The sequence below is a fragment of the Esox lucius genome, chromosome 7, assembly GCF_011004845.1.
Source record: "Esox lucius isolate fEsoLuc1 chromosome 7, fEsoLuc1.pri, whole genome shotgun sequence".
Classification (NCBI taxonomy): Eukaryota; Metazoa; Chordata; class Actinopteri; order Esociformes; family Esocidae; genus Esox; species Esox lucius.
The window spans coordinates 41632328-41652096 of NC_047575.1; positions in this window are offsets into that span (position 1 = coordinate 41632328).

The following is a 19769-nucleotide window of genomic DNA, read 5'->3' on the forward strand; positions in this document are numbered from 1 at the left end:
TATCCCTGAAGGCATATCCCTGATTTGCTCCTACCTGAATTAGCTGAATTACAGCAACAGCTTATTCAAACTAAGTCCACTCTGCAAGGTTTACATTCACTTTTAGTTGACCCGCATACCAAAAATAAATTGGGGGCCTACAGCAACCAAGCCATGGGCAGGCTGACTCACAAAGGATGCGCCGAGTAGCGGATAGTAAAAGGTGACGTTCTCCCGAGGGGATGCTGAGGCTAACACAGGGGGCGATGCCCCACACACCCTAAGTATTCCTGTGGCTACGTCCGAGCTAAAAACGATAATGCATAAAGGGAACAAGCAGAACAACATTGTAGGAATGATTCCCTAAACAGCAACAATGCAATGTTTCTTCAAATTTCCTTATGATGCTTCTAGTCATTGTGCAAGATATCAAATGTCTCCTTTTAGCTTAAAACTATTTTGTCAGGTGACCTAACTTTTGTATGGTAATGTATACATCATGGTACAGAAAAACTTTGTGTGTGCATGTGTTGGATAAGAGTGTCTGCAAAATGTGTTGTAAAATGTAAATGAACATGGCTAAGTTAAAGGCTTTATCATGGCCCTCAGATTGCTTGGTGTATTTTCCTGTTGGTCCCCAGGAGACGTCCACAAGGACATTCTGAGGAAGTTCTCCAGGCGTTTTTTGGCAGCCAAAGTTATTTTTAACTTTGTGAGTTTTATATCAATACTTGTAGTCCAAAAATATTTCTTAAAAAAATGGTTTGATGAACTTCATCTATAGATCACGCTCTTTGACTTCAAGATTTTATACATTGTTTTCCTTTGTAATGAAATGTTTCCATATTTGATCTGTGACCTGTGAATTGATAGAACTGAATCCACTGTTGTCAGCTGAATAACCACAACTGTTGCCATTCACATTTAAACAATGAACAAGACACAAAGCTGAAATGTTTGCGTGTGCGTCATTTTTATGAGAATGCGATTCTACGGCAGTCCAAGCCATTGCTTCTGGTGCCAATGCACTGGGCATGGGTTCGATCCCAGCCTACTGCTCTTTCAGCTCTCTCCTCTATCCTTCTCTCCTATCAATAAAGCATAAAATACTCCTAAATATTAGTAAATATATATACAGTGAGGGGGAAAAGTATTTGATCCCCTACTGATTTTGTACATTTGCCCACTGACAAAGAAATTATCAGTCTATAATTTTAATGGTAGGTTCATTTCAACAGTGAGAGACAGAATAACAACAAAAAAATCCAGAAAGACGCATGACCAATTTCTTACATACTGGTAACCAGCTGAGATTAGGAGCACACTTTTAAAGGGAGTGCTCCTAATCTCAGCTTGTTACCTGTATAAAAGACACCTGTCCACAGAAGCAATCAATCAGATTCCAATCTCTCCACCATGGCCAAGACCAAAAAGCCGTCCAAGGATGTCAGGGACAAGATTCTCTACCTACACAAGGCAGGAATGGGCTACAAGACCATCACCAAGCAGCTTGGTGAGAAGGGGACAAAAGTTGGTGTGATTATTGGCAAATGGATGAAACACAAAACAACTGTCAATCTCCCTCGGTGTGGGGCTCCATGCAAGAGCTCACATCTTGAGAACAGTGAGGAATCAGCCCAGAAATACACGGGAGGATCTTGTCAATGATCTCAAGGCAGCTGGGACCATTGTCACCAAGAAAACAATTGGTTACATACTACGCCATGAAGGACTGAAATCCTGCAGCGCCCTCAAGGTCCCCCTGCTCAAGAAAATCTGCAAAGAGGAGTGGGACAAAATTCCTCCTGAGATGTGTGCAAAACTGGTAGCCAACTACAAGAAAATGTCTGACCTCTGTGACTGGCAACAAGGGTTTTGCCACCAAGTCCTTAGTTGTGTTTTGTAGAGGGGGCAGATGGGGCATTTTAATGAGGGAAATACTTATTTTCCTCATTAAAATGCAAATCAATTTATACAATTTTTGACGTGCATTTTTCTGGATTTTTTTGTTGTTATTCTGTCTTTCACTGTTAAAATAAACCTACCATTAAAATTATAGACTGATAATTTCTTTGTCAGTGGGCCAACATTCAAAATCAGCAGGGGATCAAATACTTTTTTCCCCATATAATATCACTGTGGCAGGTTAACTCAAGACTCTGAGCAAATAAACATTATCTTACAACACCTAGACCAAGGATGTGACCTGACCTTTTTCATGGCCTGTCTTCTCTATGGATTCTCAGCTACATGACGACAGCGTTCACTTGCTGGTGTAAACCATTGTGTTCAACATTTTACACATTTAGAAGATCCAGCAAAGCCTTTTCTCTGTTCCAGTCTAACGATGACAGAGGGATTGGTGGAAGCAAATGCGTCAGTGTGTCAAAAACAATACCATCCCCTACATGATGCTCTGCTTTTGACCAGATGCCAAAGGGCACTTCAGTATCACACTATGAAGGGATTAGAGTGCCACTTGGGACACAGATACACTGTAATTGGTTTTCCAGATAACATCCATGCGACAGAACCTGGCAGGCGACTCTCACATTACATGGTTGCCCTAACTGACTGGTAGCTCGGAGCAAGATTTACTACAAACGTTTTTACATTATAAAAAATACTTAGCATGACAAAACACTGTTTAAATGGCTTTAAAAAGCATTAGAAAGTTCCAACTTTAGAAGAATAAAAACTCAACATATTATTCCTCTATGTTATTCGTTTCCAATGCATCCATCTCTGTATGTGCTGTTCATCAAATCCAAATGAATTCAGCACCTTTCTTGTATTATAATGCATTCCAGACAATCTTATCTAGAGCAAATTCCAGTTAGTACATTCCTCTTAGGATGGCCATGCGGGAAAACCACCCAACCCAGTGATAGTCAATACATTTTATTCAGTCAGTGCTAGAAGAAAAATTTGAGTGTAAAGGAGAGAGTGACACAGGAAAACATTGAAGAACCGGACGGGCTGCAGGGTTTTGGATCAGTTGCAGGTTTTGATACCAGTAGTCCAGATGTGTGAAGCGCATGGACTAGCATCTGGCAACAACTTACTGTGAGAGGTGAGGACCAGGGAGCTGTCTAGGGTCACGCCAAGGTTGTTTGACGGGAGACACGATAGAGTTGTCACCTCCACTGGAGAGGTCAGGCACTACCCTGAGCAGTTCTATCTGGTCAAGTTTGAGCTGAATTGGGAGAAGTGGGTCGGGTCACGGGGACAGGCGGTCAAGTGACCAGGCATCAACATGGTGCCATTTGCAAAGAAACAAAAACATTAAAGGACAAAAATTCAAGTGCGTGAGTTCATCACCCTCTTCTATCTGCCATAGTAAAATAAGTTGATTGAGTGAGGGGTTTGTCTTTTTCATCCAGGTTGAAACACTGTGTCCTGTTAGTGTAGCCACTGTCGGAGGTGAATTGATTGGAGGTCTTTCATTTGAATTACTTAGAATTTTGGAGAGGAACTGAATACATTTGTGAACGCCATCTTTTCTAGTTAGAATCAAACAGTCACATTATGATTTTAGTTAGCTGAACGATAAACTATTTGTGTTCATGTGTATGTGTGAATGTTTGGGATTCTGGACCAGAAGTCCCCATAGTGATAGTAAACCCTAACAATTTGGTCACCACAAGGGAAAAGGTAATTTCAAGCTCAGTGGTTAGGTTTAGAGTAGTAATTACAATTGACATTAGTGTTAGAATATGGGTTCATTTTAGGTTTAGGTGTTTAGGGATTTGGTTTAATTAAGGCATACATTTAGGTTAAGGTTAGGTAAGGGTTATGAATTAGGGTAAGGATTAGAGAGCAAAATAGGGAATATTTTTTCTACCCCACAAAAGGATAGAAAAACAAATGTAGGTGTGTGATGGCTTGAAATTGGGAGAGTAAAAGAGAAATAAAGACTGATCAAACGAACTGATTACCATAGAAAGTGAGGCCAGTCAAATCAACTAAAAGGGGATCAAACCTCACCATCTGCAATGGATTATACATAGGGTTATATCCACACACACACCAACATAAAGAAAAACACTTGCTGAAAAATACACACACACACAGTGTTTGCTCTAGTCTTTTGGGGGCCCTAAGCAAAATATAATTTGGGGACCCCTCTCCCCTATCGGTCGAGAGCTCCCTAGCAGTCAGCTGCCCCCTCGTAGTCGGGGGCCCTAAGCAACCACTTATGTTGCTTATGCCTGGGGCCGGCCCTGTGAACACCCATATAAAGACACACAGCCATTCAAACGCACGCATGCACGCACTCCCACAGTGATTTCAAAACAATTAATGTGAACACTAAAATACCGGCCAAAACATGCACTCACTCACAGATGAGACATTACAGGAGATTGGTGTAGGACTCCCGTTAATGTTTGAATGCGAAAACACAAACACACGCCAATCTTTATTCATGAGGTGGACAGCTGGGAAGGGGAAATTAGTTTGCCCTGATGTGTGTGCACATGTCTTTGTGTGTGTCCGTCACAATGTCTGCTAGCCAGCAATTTACGTATTTCATCCCAATCTAATTAATTAAAATCCAATAAATACAATTGCAGCCGGACAGATTTTCCAGGCGGCTGTGAATCAACGACCCTGATTTCAAGCTTTAGTGCCATTCTCTCCCTCTTTGCATGGACTTACGGGCTGTGGAGAAAAGGACAGCGAAACAGGAGCAGGGCTTTTTTTGTGCAACGAAAACCACATTTACTGGAAAAAGTGCATGCATGGTGAGAAGCCTGCGAGCAGAAAATCCTCCATATTGGAGAAATGTTTTATACAGGCGTAGCCTGTTCTTATTCATCAAAGCTGCGTTTGTCGATACCATTTCAGCACGAACGCGAGGGACGTTGTTGGTGGACGTAAAAAGACTGCAGGTCCAGTGGAAGAAGAATGCTGGGTAATCCTGCATTATTTTTTTTTACCAAGTCTTTGTTCGAAATCCCACAGGGTGATTGCAGTTGCTGCACCTTTCCAACAGGTTTAATAGTTAAATAATAATATAATAAATAATAATAATATATATTTTTGTATGGGATGACTGTTGAGCAAGTTAAAAAGATTCGTTCGAAAACAGTAGTCTGTGAATGGCATATCACTAAACCTATTAACATTGTCAAGAAATAGGCAGAATTTCCTTTCTTTATTACAACTCACCAGACAAGAGAACGACAATAATGTTGAAACGAAGGACGAACAAAAAGCGAACAAGCAAGCTACTTTTTCAGACCTGAGTGACAAGTTCAATGACTGATAAAGGCACAGTGGACACTAGCTCTACTTCATTTCACAGTTCCTATTCTGTTAGGATAAATCCCTGTGACCTGAATCAGACTTTTGTCATTCTGAGCACCATTGGGGGAATATCCTAGTAGGTTATTCATCTGATGTATACATGGATCTCTGCTACACTGTTTTTTAAATGTCCATTGAACTGAAAAACTGCCAGTCAAATATCCTGCACCACATCTTAATGGGCACCATGGTGTGGCAGGGGCGTGTACGTGCGTTCGGAAGATAGAGACTGACAGAGATACAAGGATGATTAGACAGACAGAGACAGAGAAAGTCACCAAGGGATGGAGAGAGAGAATAGGACAGCATTTAAAAGGAGTTGTCTTGCTAATCGATATTCCATGTGCATAGTGCTGAGTTGAGGTTATTATTTATTATCTAACTCCCTGACAATATCCACTACTCCAGTCACTGACATCCGATCTGTCCTGTCCTGTCAGGACTGCAGTTAAAATAGGCAAAGGCTACAGCAGTGATCTAATGTCTCTTCACCTCTCCTCTCTTTTTATTTCTGTCTCTCCTTTCTGTCTTCTCTTACTTCTTCTATCTGTAAAAGGAAGTCTCTCGACTGGCATGGAAAATATTTGTTAACATCACCAAAGGAATTGCAAAAAGAAGAATAAATAAAAAAAGGGAAACTGATGGCCCTGAATGTTAGCCGGTCCAAAAGCTGCTGTGATTGCCCGTTGCGGTACTTCGCCTGACAGATACAATACTATTCCAGTGTTTGGTTCGCTTTTGAATTCTTTGTGGGTCTGTCGGAAATACAGTGTTTGTCTCCAATGTGACTGTATGTTTGTCAGGAAGTAAGAGGGCACATCTCTGTTTCTCTCAAGAACTAGGTCTGCATATGATGGGCTATCTCCATTGTCACTGCGTCTGTACACAACCAATGTCTGCACACAGATTTATTTACATTTCACGTATTTTACTGCTCTGTGCTTACAGTTCAAGCCAAGGCTGCAATCCAATTTGTTAGTTATTTGGGTTGATTCTTTATAGTTTTTGGATTAATAATTTTTTTGTTTTCTCTGGATTTGCTTATGTCCAACTGTGTTGCTCTGCTGGGGCTCTGTGGTGTCTGGTTTGGATTATGAGCAGCCCCCCCCAACCAACTGTCTTTCTAAGGTAATGTTGTTGTCATTCTGTGGGTCTCTCTTTCTCTGTCACATTCTCTCTGTGTTACAGTATTGATTCAGATAGCTAGTCGAATGTCTGACAGAATATTTGCAGTAATTTACTTGGGAATTATCTTGCAGCTTTGATCGAAGCACACCAACACACACTCCCATCAACACACACACACACACCTACACACTAAAACCAACACACACACCAACAGACACATTTATATTCACACCATCACACAAACACACGCAATATTTTGTGAAAATTAGTGTTCAGCTAGTTTAAAGTTACAGTACAGTGGTCAGTCAGTGGTCAGTCAATGTTTCGGTTTGATTCTTTGACAATACTCGCTTTGGTTTTCTAGACTCACACAAACACATACACACAAACATGAACACAGCAAATAGACGCACACTAGAAGTACACTGGTCATTAATATATGCTTTTAAAGCAAAATATTTGCTTTGAATGATTTGTCGCTCATGTTTACCTCATAACATAACAACAGATTGGAAGGCTGGTTCTCTAATTATATTAAGGCATACTGGAGAGAAAAGGGTAGAGTGTTCTGAGATGAGCAAGTGATATGGAAAGGAGTGATATGGATAGGAGTGATGTGGATAGTGATGTGGATAGGAGTGACATGGAAAGGAGTGATATGGATATGATTGATATGGATATGAGTGATATGGATAGAAGTGACATGGATATGAGTGATATGGATAGGAGTGACATGGATAGTGATATGGAAAGGAGTGATATGGATAGGAGTGATGTGGATAGTGATGTGGATAGGAGTGACATGGAAAGGAGTGATATAGATGTGAGTGATATGGATAGGAGTGATATGGATAGGAGTGACATGGATATGAGTGATATGGATAGGAGTGACATGGATAGTGATATGGATAGGAGTGATATAGATAGGAGTGATATGGATATGAGTGATATGGATAGGAGTGACATGGATAGTGATATGGATAGGAGTGATATAGATAGGAGTGATATGGATATGAGTGATATGGATATGAGTGATATGGATAGGAGTGACATGGATAGTGATATGGATAGGAGTGATATGGATATGAGTGATATGGATAGGAGTGATATAGATAGGAGTGATATAGATAGGAGTGATATGGATAGGAGTGACATGGATAGGAGTGATATGGAGAGGAGCCAAGTACATGTATGTTTGTGAAATTGTGAGCGAGAGGAGGAATCATGGCAGGCTCAGCTGATATATGTTTCTTTACAGACATCAGAATTTTCCCTAGAAGGTTTAATAACCTGAGCTGTACACCGTCTGTGCTGGCTGCTGGGAAATAGTAGACTATTCCCATCAAAGAGAATTACAAAATATTTTCGCGGGGGTTGTCATTTCTGGGACATATTTACTGTGCATATTTTACGGTGTATTTGTAGCAAGACTACTTCTTACCCCTTTGGGTGCCTTTCAGAAGCCACTGTACTAGACCTGAGTGCTGCGTTTGACACAGTTAGTCATCAGATCCTCCTCACCAGGCTGGAGGCTCTGGGTGCTGAGTGGACCACCCTCTCCTGGCTACACTCATACCTCACCAACCAGACCCCCTACATCTCCCTCAATGGCCGTCATTCGGATTCAGCTGCAGTCACACAGGGTGTCCACCAGGGCTCTGTTCTTGACCCCTTGCTCTTCATCATCTACATCCTGGCCCATGGACAGATCCTCTGTCTCTTCAAACTTGACTTCCACTGCTATGCCGACGAAACTCAAATTTACCTTAGCTATAAATCTCTCACCAACCCGCCTTCGGTCCACTTTGAATCCTGCCTGTCAACAATAAAATCCTGGATACAGCAACATTTCCTCACGCTGTGTAGTGATAAAAGGGAACTACTACTTTAGGCACTAAATCCATGCTCACCAAAAATGGCACTTTCACTCTCACCAATGACGACATCTTTTCTTTCCTTTTCCCTGTACACGCAATGTAGGCGCCATCCTGAACTCCTCCCTCTGCTTTGAACAACACATACAGACATAGCAAAATATCAGTTGAAATCACTCGTGCAGCCAACAAGATATGTTTGTGTTACATACTGGGAGAACTGGACTAACTGACAGAAAGTTTTGTGTATCGAATCCCTGAGCCAGCAACAAGACAAATCTTTGGCCTCTAAGCAAGGCATTTAACACTAATTGCTCTCAGGCTGTAAGATGAACTTTTCACCTGTGTCCATTCTACTTCACACTCACAGTCCACCTTATTATGTAACTACAGAGTCTATCTTTGCACTGCCTGACAACTTTCAACCTGGGTCCACAATGTCTCTGGTCAAAAGTAGTGCACTATAAATAGGGCGCCATTTGAATGTTGACAGAATGTGATCACTGGCGGCCAAACAAAGGGAACAGATTGACAGTTAACTTGGATATTATTTTTGGTTTGTTTCCAATGAGTCATGCACACTTATTACAACAACTTAGAGAGATGAATGAAAAGGAAAGAGAAATATGCATACAGACAAAGAACCGACAGCTTGAAAGAGAAATGAGTAGGACAGAGACAGAACCTTGGGCTTTGGTTTTTCAATGTATTTTTGTTTTACCATGAATTATATTTTTGTACCATATTTTGTAACTGTATAGCGTACAACCAAATGTTATATTCCTGCAAGTTCCCTAGAAAGTCACTAGTTACACTCAGTTGATCATCATTAGTTCCTCCTGTGCTGGTCAACTGTTCTGTCAGGATCTATTTCATCTGTGATGGTCAAGCTGGCATTTAGGAGCCACAAATACAGTGCTTCAGCTGGAAGGATTCACCAACGAGAGCAACACCTCAAGTTGTTCTAACCCACAACAATAAAACTTTTATTTTCCCATTGTGTTTGTTCCACTTTCAAGTTTAATCCTTAGCCTGTATTGGTGTATGTATTTATTTTGCCTTTTCTGGGACAAATGTATCTTTCAGGGCCTATTTATTAACTCAACTTCTTATGGATTGCCTTTTAGAAACAATTTTTCATTCCCCACCTATTTTTGTTTTGGTGTCAGCAGCAATATTTTGGGGTGGTTTAGTAGGGAACGTAAAAAAAATATTATTGTTTAGATAAGTGTGGTAGTTACTCTAAAACATTACTGTGCTTCTCATTTAAATGTAAAACTTTTTGAGATCAGTGACTCAGTGAGTGCCATGTGTTTTGCTAAGAATTTCTTTCCACTTTACTTACTTTTGTTTTAGAGTTGATTAAAAATGCATTACATTTATATTTTTGCCCATCAGTCTACACAAAACACCCTATAATGTCAAGACAATACCTGACGATTCCAGCTGCCTGCCTGATAACCACCACCCCAGTCCACCCCTCCACCAGGTCCATCTTGTCATGCTTCTGACCTGGATTAGTTAATTATTACAACTCCACAACTCCGTGCCCGGTTCCTCTCTAGGTTTCTTCCTAATTTCCGGCCCCCCTTAGGGACTTCCTAGCCACTGTGCTTCAAAATTGTTGTTGCCTTCTCCTTGGGGTATCGGCTGTTGTAAAAATGGCTTTATAAATTAATTTTATTGAATTATTGAATTTATCTCTGGTAGCGATCACAGCTTTTAGTCCTTTTGGGTAGGTCTCTAAGAGATTTGCACACCACCTTTTTATCCTATGCTTCCTTATAGATTCCCTCAAGCTCTGTCAAATTGGATGGGGAGTGTCTCTGAACTACAATCTTCCGTTTCCTCCAAAGACGTACATTATGGTTAATGTCCAGGCTCTTTCTGAGCTTCTCAAAGACAAAGACCAACATGTCCTGAAGCCACTCCACAATTAACCTGACTCTGTGCTTTGGGTTGATGTTGTGCTGAAAGATGAATCAGGTTATCCCATCTATGCAGAGAAACTCTAAAGCTCTGTTAGAATGTCCACTGGGTTCTTGGTCACCTCCCTGAGCCAGGCCTTTCTTGACCAGCGACTTAGTTTGGCTGGATGGCCAGATCTAGGAAGAGTCTTGGTTCCACATAGTCTTCCTTTTTACAAAGATGGAGCCCAATGCACTCCTCATAATTTTTTTATAACATTCCTCAGATGTACTGTATTCCTCGACACAAATCACTGAAGCTTCTTTGGAATTCATGGCGAGGCACCTTGGTGTGTCAAAATTGGTGACTGGTTAGGCCAGAGCTAATTTTGGATTGCTAATTCAAGTGGGATGGAGACACATCCAATAGTGATATTTCAGTTTGTTATTTTTACTGTATAATTTCATTTTAATATAATAACTAAAAACCCCTTTGAATTGAGGAGTATGGTGTGTAAAATGTGTTGAACTATCTTCATTTAAATGCATGAAATAATGTGAAAATATTCAACAGTACAGTTTTGAGAGGCACTATGTTTGAATGTTCTTACTAGCATTCATCTGGTTAAGTATAATTACCAACAGTTGTATAAAATGCCATGGACATTCAGTTTGATTGACCAAGGTATGTCTGATAATCAATTCATTGCATTTTGAAATCAGCATAATATCTGTGTTGGTAAACCCTCCAGATGAGAGAGATTTGAAAGAAACTGATGGGGTCAAAATCAACTGATGAAAAAAAACCTGCAGCCATACAAGAAAAAAAACCTGCAGCCAGACAAGCAAAAAAGAATCTGCAGCCAGACAAGAAAAAAAGAACCTGCAGCCAGACAAGAAAAAAAACCTGCAGCCAGACAAGCAAAAAAGAACCTGCAGCCAGACAAGAAAAATCCCCTGCAGCCAGACAAGCAAAAAAGAACCTGCAGCCAGACAAGAAAAACCCCTGCAGCCAGACAAGAAAAAAAGAACCTGCAGCCAGACAAGAAAAAAAGAACCTGCAGCCAGACAAGAAAAAAAATAAACTGCAGGCAGACAAGAAAAAAAGAACCTGCAGCCAGACAAGAAAAAAACCTTGCAGCCAGACAAGAAAAAAAGAACCTGCAGCCAGACAAGAAAAAACCCTGCAGTCAGACAAGAAAAAAGAACCTGCAGCCAGACAAGAAAAAAAGAACCTGCAGCCAGACAAGAAAAAAATATACCTGCAGGCAGACAAGAAAAAAAGAACCTGCAGCCAGACAAGAAAAAAATTGACCTGCAGGCAGACAAGAAAAAAAGAACCTGCAGCCAGACAAGAAAAAACCCCTGCAGCCAGACAAGAAAAAAAGAACCTGCAGCCAGACAAGAAAAAGAACCTGCAGCCAGACAAGAAAAAAACCCTGCAGCCAGACAAGCAAAAAAGAACCTGCAGCCAGACAAGAAAAAAAGAACCTGCAGCCAGACAAGAAAAAGAACCTGCAGCCAGACAAGAAAAAAAGAACCTGCAGCCAGACAAGAAAAAAAAGAAACTGCAGGCAGACAAGAAAAAAAGAACCTGCAGCCAGACAAGAAAAAACCCTGCAGTCAGATAAGAAAAAAGAACCTGCAGCAAGACAAGAAAAAAAGAACCTGCAGCCAGACAAGAAAAAAATATACCTGCAGGCAGACAAGAAAAAAAGAACCTGCAGCCAGACAAGAAAAAACCCCTGCAGCCAGACAAGAAAAAAAGAACCTGCAGCCAGACAAGAAAAAGAACCTGCAGCCAGACAAGAAAAAAAACCTGCAGCCAGACAAGCAAAAAAGAACCGGCAGCCAGACAAGAAAAAACCCTGCAGTCAGACAAGAAAAAAGAACCTGCAGCCAGACAAGAAAAAAAAAAATCTGCAGGCAAACAAAAAAAAAAGAACCTGCAGCCAGACAAGAAAAATAAACCTGCAGTCAGACAAGAAAAATAAACCTGCAGCCAGAACACAACAAGAACATACATGTGTGCCCAAGCAACAAGAATGTGAGCATTCATCTAAGGAGATGGATTGTCTGATATGAAGGTTGCGCCTGGAGTTGCCTGATGGGTTATCAGACAAATACTTTAAAGTGGTGTCAGACAAATACCTTAAAATGTTTCCACGTTATGTCGTGAAAGCCTCTTCTGGGCCAGGCTGTTGGCACACTGTATCCGAAATAGTTCTTTCAGTTATACTTTGACAAAAAGCTTGGCATGCAATGGTAAAAAGAAAAACATGTTATTCAGGTTTGACAGAAAAAAAAGCCCAGATACTAAAAATGTATCAGACAGTTTAATTAGATCGAATAGAGTGAGATAACACAAACACACAGGCTTGCAGAAAAATAGAAACACACACACACACTTTGCTTCATGGATTGACAGGGTTAAAGTTCATTTTCAAGTTTATTTGTAATTAAACATTAACAACTGCATTATTGGCAATGATTTGCTTTGTCTCCAAAAACTCTCAACAGTGTATGTCAATCTGAACAAAGTGTTTATTTAACAGTGCACATGTTGATGTGTCACAGCATTAATGTAGCAGACTGGCATATAATTCAACAAATAAGAAGAAATTAGTACTTCCTTGGCTTGGGTGCCGAGCAGCGGTGCCACCAAACCCCTCATCCAGCTTACAACAGCTCCAAAGGAAAATTCAATCCTCAGTTTGTGTCAACATGCTGTTGAGAATCGCCTCCAGAATTGGACACCTGGGAGACAAGAGACGAAGACTTGTGAAGGGCAGAGACCACAGGGATCCCAAGGTGCTGTGAATGGAGTGGTATGTGTAGGCCAGCAGGACTGGATCCAATGTGATCATCCTGCCAAAAGATAGAACACACACAAACACATACACAGATACACTCTTCCTTACACACAAACACACGGACACGAACACAGACAATTGCCGTCGTCCAGCTGGCTTAGTATTCAGCATGAAGATTAGCGCAGTATTAATGTCACCTCTCCGCTTTGACGGGTCAGTTCCTAGTCATATTCCCATCACGCGTTTCACACATATAGATTTGGAAGAAAAGTACGGCACACTTTGACCTTGACCACACTCATTCCTCCTCCAGATAGAATAGGACACCTCTGTTGAAACGGATGAAGAACTATGACTCACTTCTTTGGAAATGTGATGATTGGACGCTATTAGACACTGGTCAAAGGTATTCACAACCCGAGGGCTTGAACATTTCAGTGTTACAGGATGGAATTAAAATGGACTTAAGTGTGATTTTCTGTCATTGGTTGTAACAATGAGGAGGCGGGGCACATGCACCGGGAGAACGGAGGACAGTTAATAAAAGAACTAGAACAAAATAAACACTGAACATCAAGACGACACAGTACAGCCGTTACATACGGCATGTGCCAAACAAAGACCAACAAAACATACTAGGAAGAGAGGAATTTAAATAGGGCCAGTGATGAGGGAAACGGGCGAGGTAATAAACAACCAAACAGGTGTGTCTGTGATCCAAATGAGAGAGGCCATTGTATCTCACTGGCTCGACCACCAGCTGCTGACACTGATTTACACAATGTATTACTGAATGCAGATTTCTGAGAATATTTTATTATTAACTATGAATTTGAAATAAACAAGCTGAAAACAGACATGTCAACATTTGATTGGTATTTAACACCTTTTATGTGACACACTTAAAATGTTTTGTTGCAGCCAACATAAATGATGTCCATGGTGCCATGTCGGGCAGCCTCTCCCTCTCTCACTCCTCTGTCTCTCTCTCTCTCTCTCTCTCTCTCTCTCTCTTCTCTGTCTCTCCCTCTTTTCTCTGTCTCTCCCTCTCTTCTTTGTCTCTCCCTCTCTCCTCTGTCTCTCCCTTTCTCTCTCTCATCTATGTCCCTCTCCTCTGTCTCTCTCTTTCTCTCTCTGTGTCTGGCTCATTCTGGGACCTGACTTTTTCGTGTAAGAAATGATCATCAGTGACACACAAGACAAAAGTGTCTAGAATTTGACCATTCGTAGCTTTACCCTAGCATGCATGCTAGTTTATTCATATAGCACAATTCATACATAGAAGAAACTCAATGTGCTTTACAAAGATAAAGTAAAATATAAAAATACAATAGCATAAAAACAAATACTAGAATAAAAACAATAAAACAAGGGGGACTCTAACCACCTTAATATAAAAACAAGGGTGACTCTGACCACCTTAATAAAAAAACAAGGGGGACTCTAACCACCTTAATAATAAAACAAGGGGGACTCTAACCACATTAATAATTAAACAAGGGAGACTCTAACCACCTTAATAATAAAACAAGGGGGACTCTAACCACCTTAATAATAAAACAAGAGAGACTCTAACCACCTTAATAATAAAACAAGGGGTACTCTGACCACCTTAATAATAAAACAAGGGGTACTCTGACCACCTTAATAAAAAAACAAAGGGGACTCTAACCACCTTAATAATAAAACAAGGGAGACTCTAATAAAACAAGGGGGACTCTAACCACATTAATAATAAAACAAGGGAGACTCTAACCACCTTAATAATAAAACAGGAGGGACAACATCATAATAATAAAACATAGAATAATAAAATTGAAATAGAATAAAACCAAAATAAAAACATAACTGGTAGATTGCATAGTAGATTCCATGAGGAAGCTATAAAAGCTGTGAGGCTAACTGTCTGGTTAAGTTTAAGCGCTCAGTCGTAGGTATGTGAATAGAGAATTGTTTTTATCTGGATTTAAAATGGATACATTTGAGGCACGTCTCAGATCTTCTGGTAGTTTATTCCAGTTGTATGCAGCATAACTGCTAAATGCAGCTTTGCCATGTTTAGTTGGGCCTCTGGGCTCTACTAGCTGGCCTGAGTTTTTTAAAGAGCCCTGGTAAACCTAATCCTGAAGCCAAAAATAGTATTTTTCCATAAATCCCATAAGTACTATTACCATTTTCTTGGATTAGTGTTCCTTGCCAGGATAGTAACATTTGCACACATACCCCAAAAGCCCTTGTTTGTGTAATATATTAAATGTTTTCGATTCATTTTTTCTTTTTTCTTTTTTTTCTTTCAGTATAGTCCCAGACTACGTGGCGCTGTGGAGCCCTGGTCTCGCTATGGGGTTCCTCCCCTATAAGTTGAAATCTTCAGTGGATCCTGTCCACTGATCAGCAGTATGGCTTCAGTTGGGTAATTCATTTAGACTGATTATAGAGCAGTATGGCTTCAGTTAGGTAATTCATTTAGACTGATTATAGAGCAGTATGGCTTCAGCTGGGTAACTCATTTAGACTGATTATAGAGCAGTATGGCTTCAGCTGGGTAACTCATTTAGACTGATTATAGAGCAGTATGGCTTCAGCTGGGTAACTCATTTAGACTGATTATAGAGCAGTATGGCTTCAGCTGGGTAACTCATTTAGACTGATTATAGAGCAGTATGGCTTCAGCTGGGTAATTCATTTAGACTGATTATAGAGCAGTATGGCTTCAGTTGGGTAACTCATTTAGACTGATTATAGAGCAGTATGGCTTCAGTTGGGTAACTCATTTAGACTGAGTATAGAGCAGTATGGCTTCAGCTGGGTAACTCATTTAGACTGATTATAGAGCAGTATGGCTTCAGTTGGGTAACTCATTTAGACTGAGTATAGAGCAGTATGGCTTCAGCTGAGTAACAGTTTACTGTTTGCATTTGAGGGTTGCTGTTGAAATATGTGTTTGCCAGTGTGAGTATGGATGTATGTGTGCCAGTACCAGCGTGTGATGGGAGACATGTGGGTGTGAGTGTGAATATGTGTGTGTACACCTTGTCCTGACGAGTGTAATCAACAACAGAAAATCTGATAGAGTGAGGACATTTGGCTTTGGTTTAAGGATTAGAATGCAGGTTAGGTAATGTGTGTGTGTGCATGTGTGTGTGTGTGTGTGTTTATGTCTGGGTGAGATTGTGTGTGTGTGTTTGCGTGTGTGTGTGGAGCAGCAGCATGTCACCTTCCCAGACAATAAAAGGCTTGGTCCAAACCCTAAGAACAACCAGAGTTGATTTGGAACATGAAAAGTGTCACATGATTCTATCCTAGTACATAAGTGAGGGTTAAGGAGCCACTGACTGGTAGAAATGGTATGTTGCCAAGAAAGTCTGGAAAGGATTCCAAGGTTTTGTTAGGATATGGCCAATACCAAAAGGTTGTGAATGTCATGTTTTTCTGGCAAGGGGAATTCATGTAAACCAATGTCTTGGCCTCCATTCTGCCAGTGTCCTAAAGAACTTTTCCCATTCCATTATTTTGTACATTTCGAACACCCATTCACCCAGAATGAAGCCGGGTCATATCCAGCTCATATCCAGTCATTATGACACCAGTATTGAAAACGCTCTCAGAGTCGATCTGAGTCTGTATACTCCATTAACTACATAGTGCTTAACTTAATGCAATGCACATGTGTGTGTGTGTGTGTGCATGTGTTGGAATTAAGTGTGTATGTGTGAGTGTGTTTGTGTGTAGTCTAGTGAGTGTTTGTAAATACAGTAAGAATAGGTTATACAGATGATGGCAACATTGTTCTCTAGCCTACTCCAGCAATGTTGTTGCATTTCCAAGTCCTCAAGTGTAATTTAAACTAAACAGTAATTAACCTCCGTTCGACTTCTGGTCATATACTGTACGACCGCCTTCAATATGACCGTGACAAAGGTGTGATCCATGAATAACCCACGGTGTTGTTAAGCTAGAACCCACACTGCGTTTAATGATAGAACCCACACTGTTTTGTTGTACTAAAACCTTTAATGTGTTCTCTCGCTGTGCTCTGTCAGCTCCATCAGGGGCCAATACTAACATGATGCCAAACATATTGTTCAGGAGAGGAAGAGAGAACAAAGCCAAAAGGAAAAGGATTCAGGAGGCTAAATGAAGCATGGAGAGTTAAAGTGTTTGTGTGTAGACGTTTTAATAACCTGGTTGGGACCAAAAATGCCAACAAGAATAGCGAAACAATGAAGATTTGACCTTGTCAGGACAATTTGTCAGTTCCCAGGAAACTAAAGACAATTTATAGCTTAGGGGTGAGGGTAAATAGGTGGGGTTGGTATCTGGGGTTAGGAATATGAAAGATGGAAATTTAAGATGGAAATTGTTAAAATGGACATGTGTTTGTGTTTCGGGGGGGGTGTAAAAGTCAACCTCTCCAAGTGTTGAATAAATATCCAGCTTAGAAGCATGGAGGTATAAGGATACATTGCCCATGTTAGGCATCAAGAGAGACGAATTGAACCAGAACTGGACCGAATTGGACCAGAACTGGCCCGAATTGGACCAGAACTGGACCGAATTGGACCAGGTGCAGCCACACCCCCTGCTCCCCCGACAGCTAAGCCGCTGATGTTACTTCTAAACAGACTGCTTGTATCAATAGACCAAGATTTTGGTCTGAATTCTGAGGTGGTTGTTAAACAATCCTGGTTCTAGAATGCCACAGAATACATACAATCTTGGTTCGGCATTATAAGATAAAGGTTAAATTCCTGAACCAGTTCTCAGGTTAATCTCCTGGACCAGTGATAATTAGGTTCATCTCCAGGACCAGGGTTCTGATTTATTTCCTGGACCAGTGTTAATTAGATTTATCTCCTGGACCAGGTTTCTGTTTAATCTCCTGGACAAGTGTTCTGGTTTATCTTAGGACCAGTGTTCTGGTTTATCTCCTGGACCAGTGTTCTGGTTTATCTTCGGACCAGTGTTCTGGTTTATCTCCTGGACCAGTGTTAATTATCTATATCTCCGGGACCAGGATAAAGAAATGTTATCTCCTGGACCAGTGTTCAAATGTATCTTCTAGTTCTGGTGCGCCACAGAAAACATTCACATTTATGTTCCAGCACTACCAAACCTGCATGTAGCTGATCAATAACACCTTGATTTGTTGCATGTACTGTGTGTTAGTTGTGGGCTTGTACCACCTCAAGTTGGTACCGAATACCAGGGCTGACAAAACCTCCTACTGGTTATGTTTTGATTTATATCAAACCTTCTGGAAATCCTTTTGAAACACTGAAAACATTTAAATTACGTTTTATAATCCCAAATCGGTTATAGCATACATAAACCAAAACCCAGGAGGTGCAAAGAGGTGTGAAAACACTGTTATAGTGTAATAAAAATTGAATACCCTGTGCCCAGCCCCATGTGTGTATTCTGGAATGAGTTCCGGCAAGTATCCAAAACCCTTTTATTCACACTCTACACGATAACACGCAAATGGCCGACCTTAACTTAATATTTCTAACAGTGTTGGATTGCAGAGTATTATCCAGTCTCTAGTGTTTTACAATTTGTTACTTAAAATCTATTAAAACTAGCCTGATGATCACAGATACCAGATCATTATTATTCTAGGTTAAACTCTGCTCAGTCTCTCTAGACGATGAGTTGCCTCCAGTGATTTATTGTATCAATGTTCGAGCTCAAGAGGACAATTTGGAAGAGGGAAATGGGTCACAGGTCACTTCGCTGCCTCACCGCCCTGGTATTTGTAACATGACGGCCTGAAATGACAGATGGCCACATCCTTTTGAACATCAAAGATGAATCTGGCATTCTCCCCAGGCTTTGTGACAAGCTGCTTAGCTTACAGTCCTGCAAGGTCTGGGATATTCAAGAAACAGTTTTGAGGTCGTTATAAAGAAGTCTATACTGTGCCTCTTATTGACAAGTAGCTAGTAAACCCCGATGGGTAATGCAAGTGGGCTAGTGTCGTCTAGGCAAAGAGGAAGGCATCATCAACTGAGATTTCCTGGTCTCTTAGCATTCTATACTCCTTCAATCTGCCAACGTGTCAGTTAAATAAAAACTGACTTGTCTATATGGGAAAAAGGTATGCTTTCTACCAACCAGTGGCAGGTTTGGGTGACCTGTATTGGCCAGCCATCACCCGAGAGTGGTGGGGATAGACACTGGCAGACATCAGAGGTTTACTTGACTCAATGCTATCTAGCGACCTACTGAAGCCCCTGCATGCTTCCTGGTTGGGCATGCAGAGTGGAAAACAACACTGAATGACAACTGTCAGAAGCCTGTTGGGAGTTGTTGAAACAAGACAGGGCTGGTTCCAGGCATACAGTGGGGACAACAAATATTTGATACACTGCCGATTTAGCAGGTTTTCCCAATAACAAAGCATGTAGAAGTCTGTAATTTTTATCATAGGTACTTTTCAACTGTGAGTGACGGAATCTATAACAAAAATCCAGAAAACCACATTGTATGATTTTTAAGTAATTAATTTGCATTTTATTGCATGACATAAGTATTTGATACAGAAACCTTTGTTTGCAATTACAGAGATCATAGATTTCCTGTAGTTCTTGACCAGGTTTGCACACACTGCAGCAGGGATTTTGGCCCACTCCTCCATATAGACCTTCTCCAGATCCTTCAGGTTTCGGGGCTGTCGCTGGGCAATACAGACTTTCAGCTCCCATCCAAAGATTTTCTATTGGGTTCAGGTCTGGAGACAGGCTGGGCCACTCCAG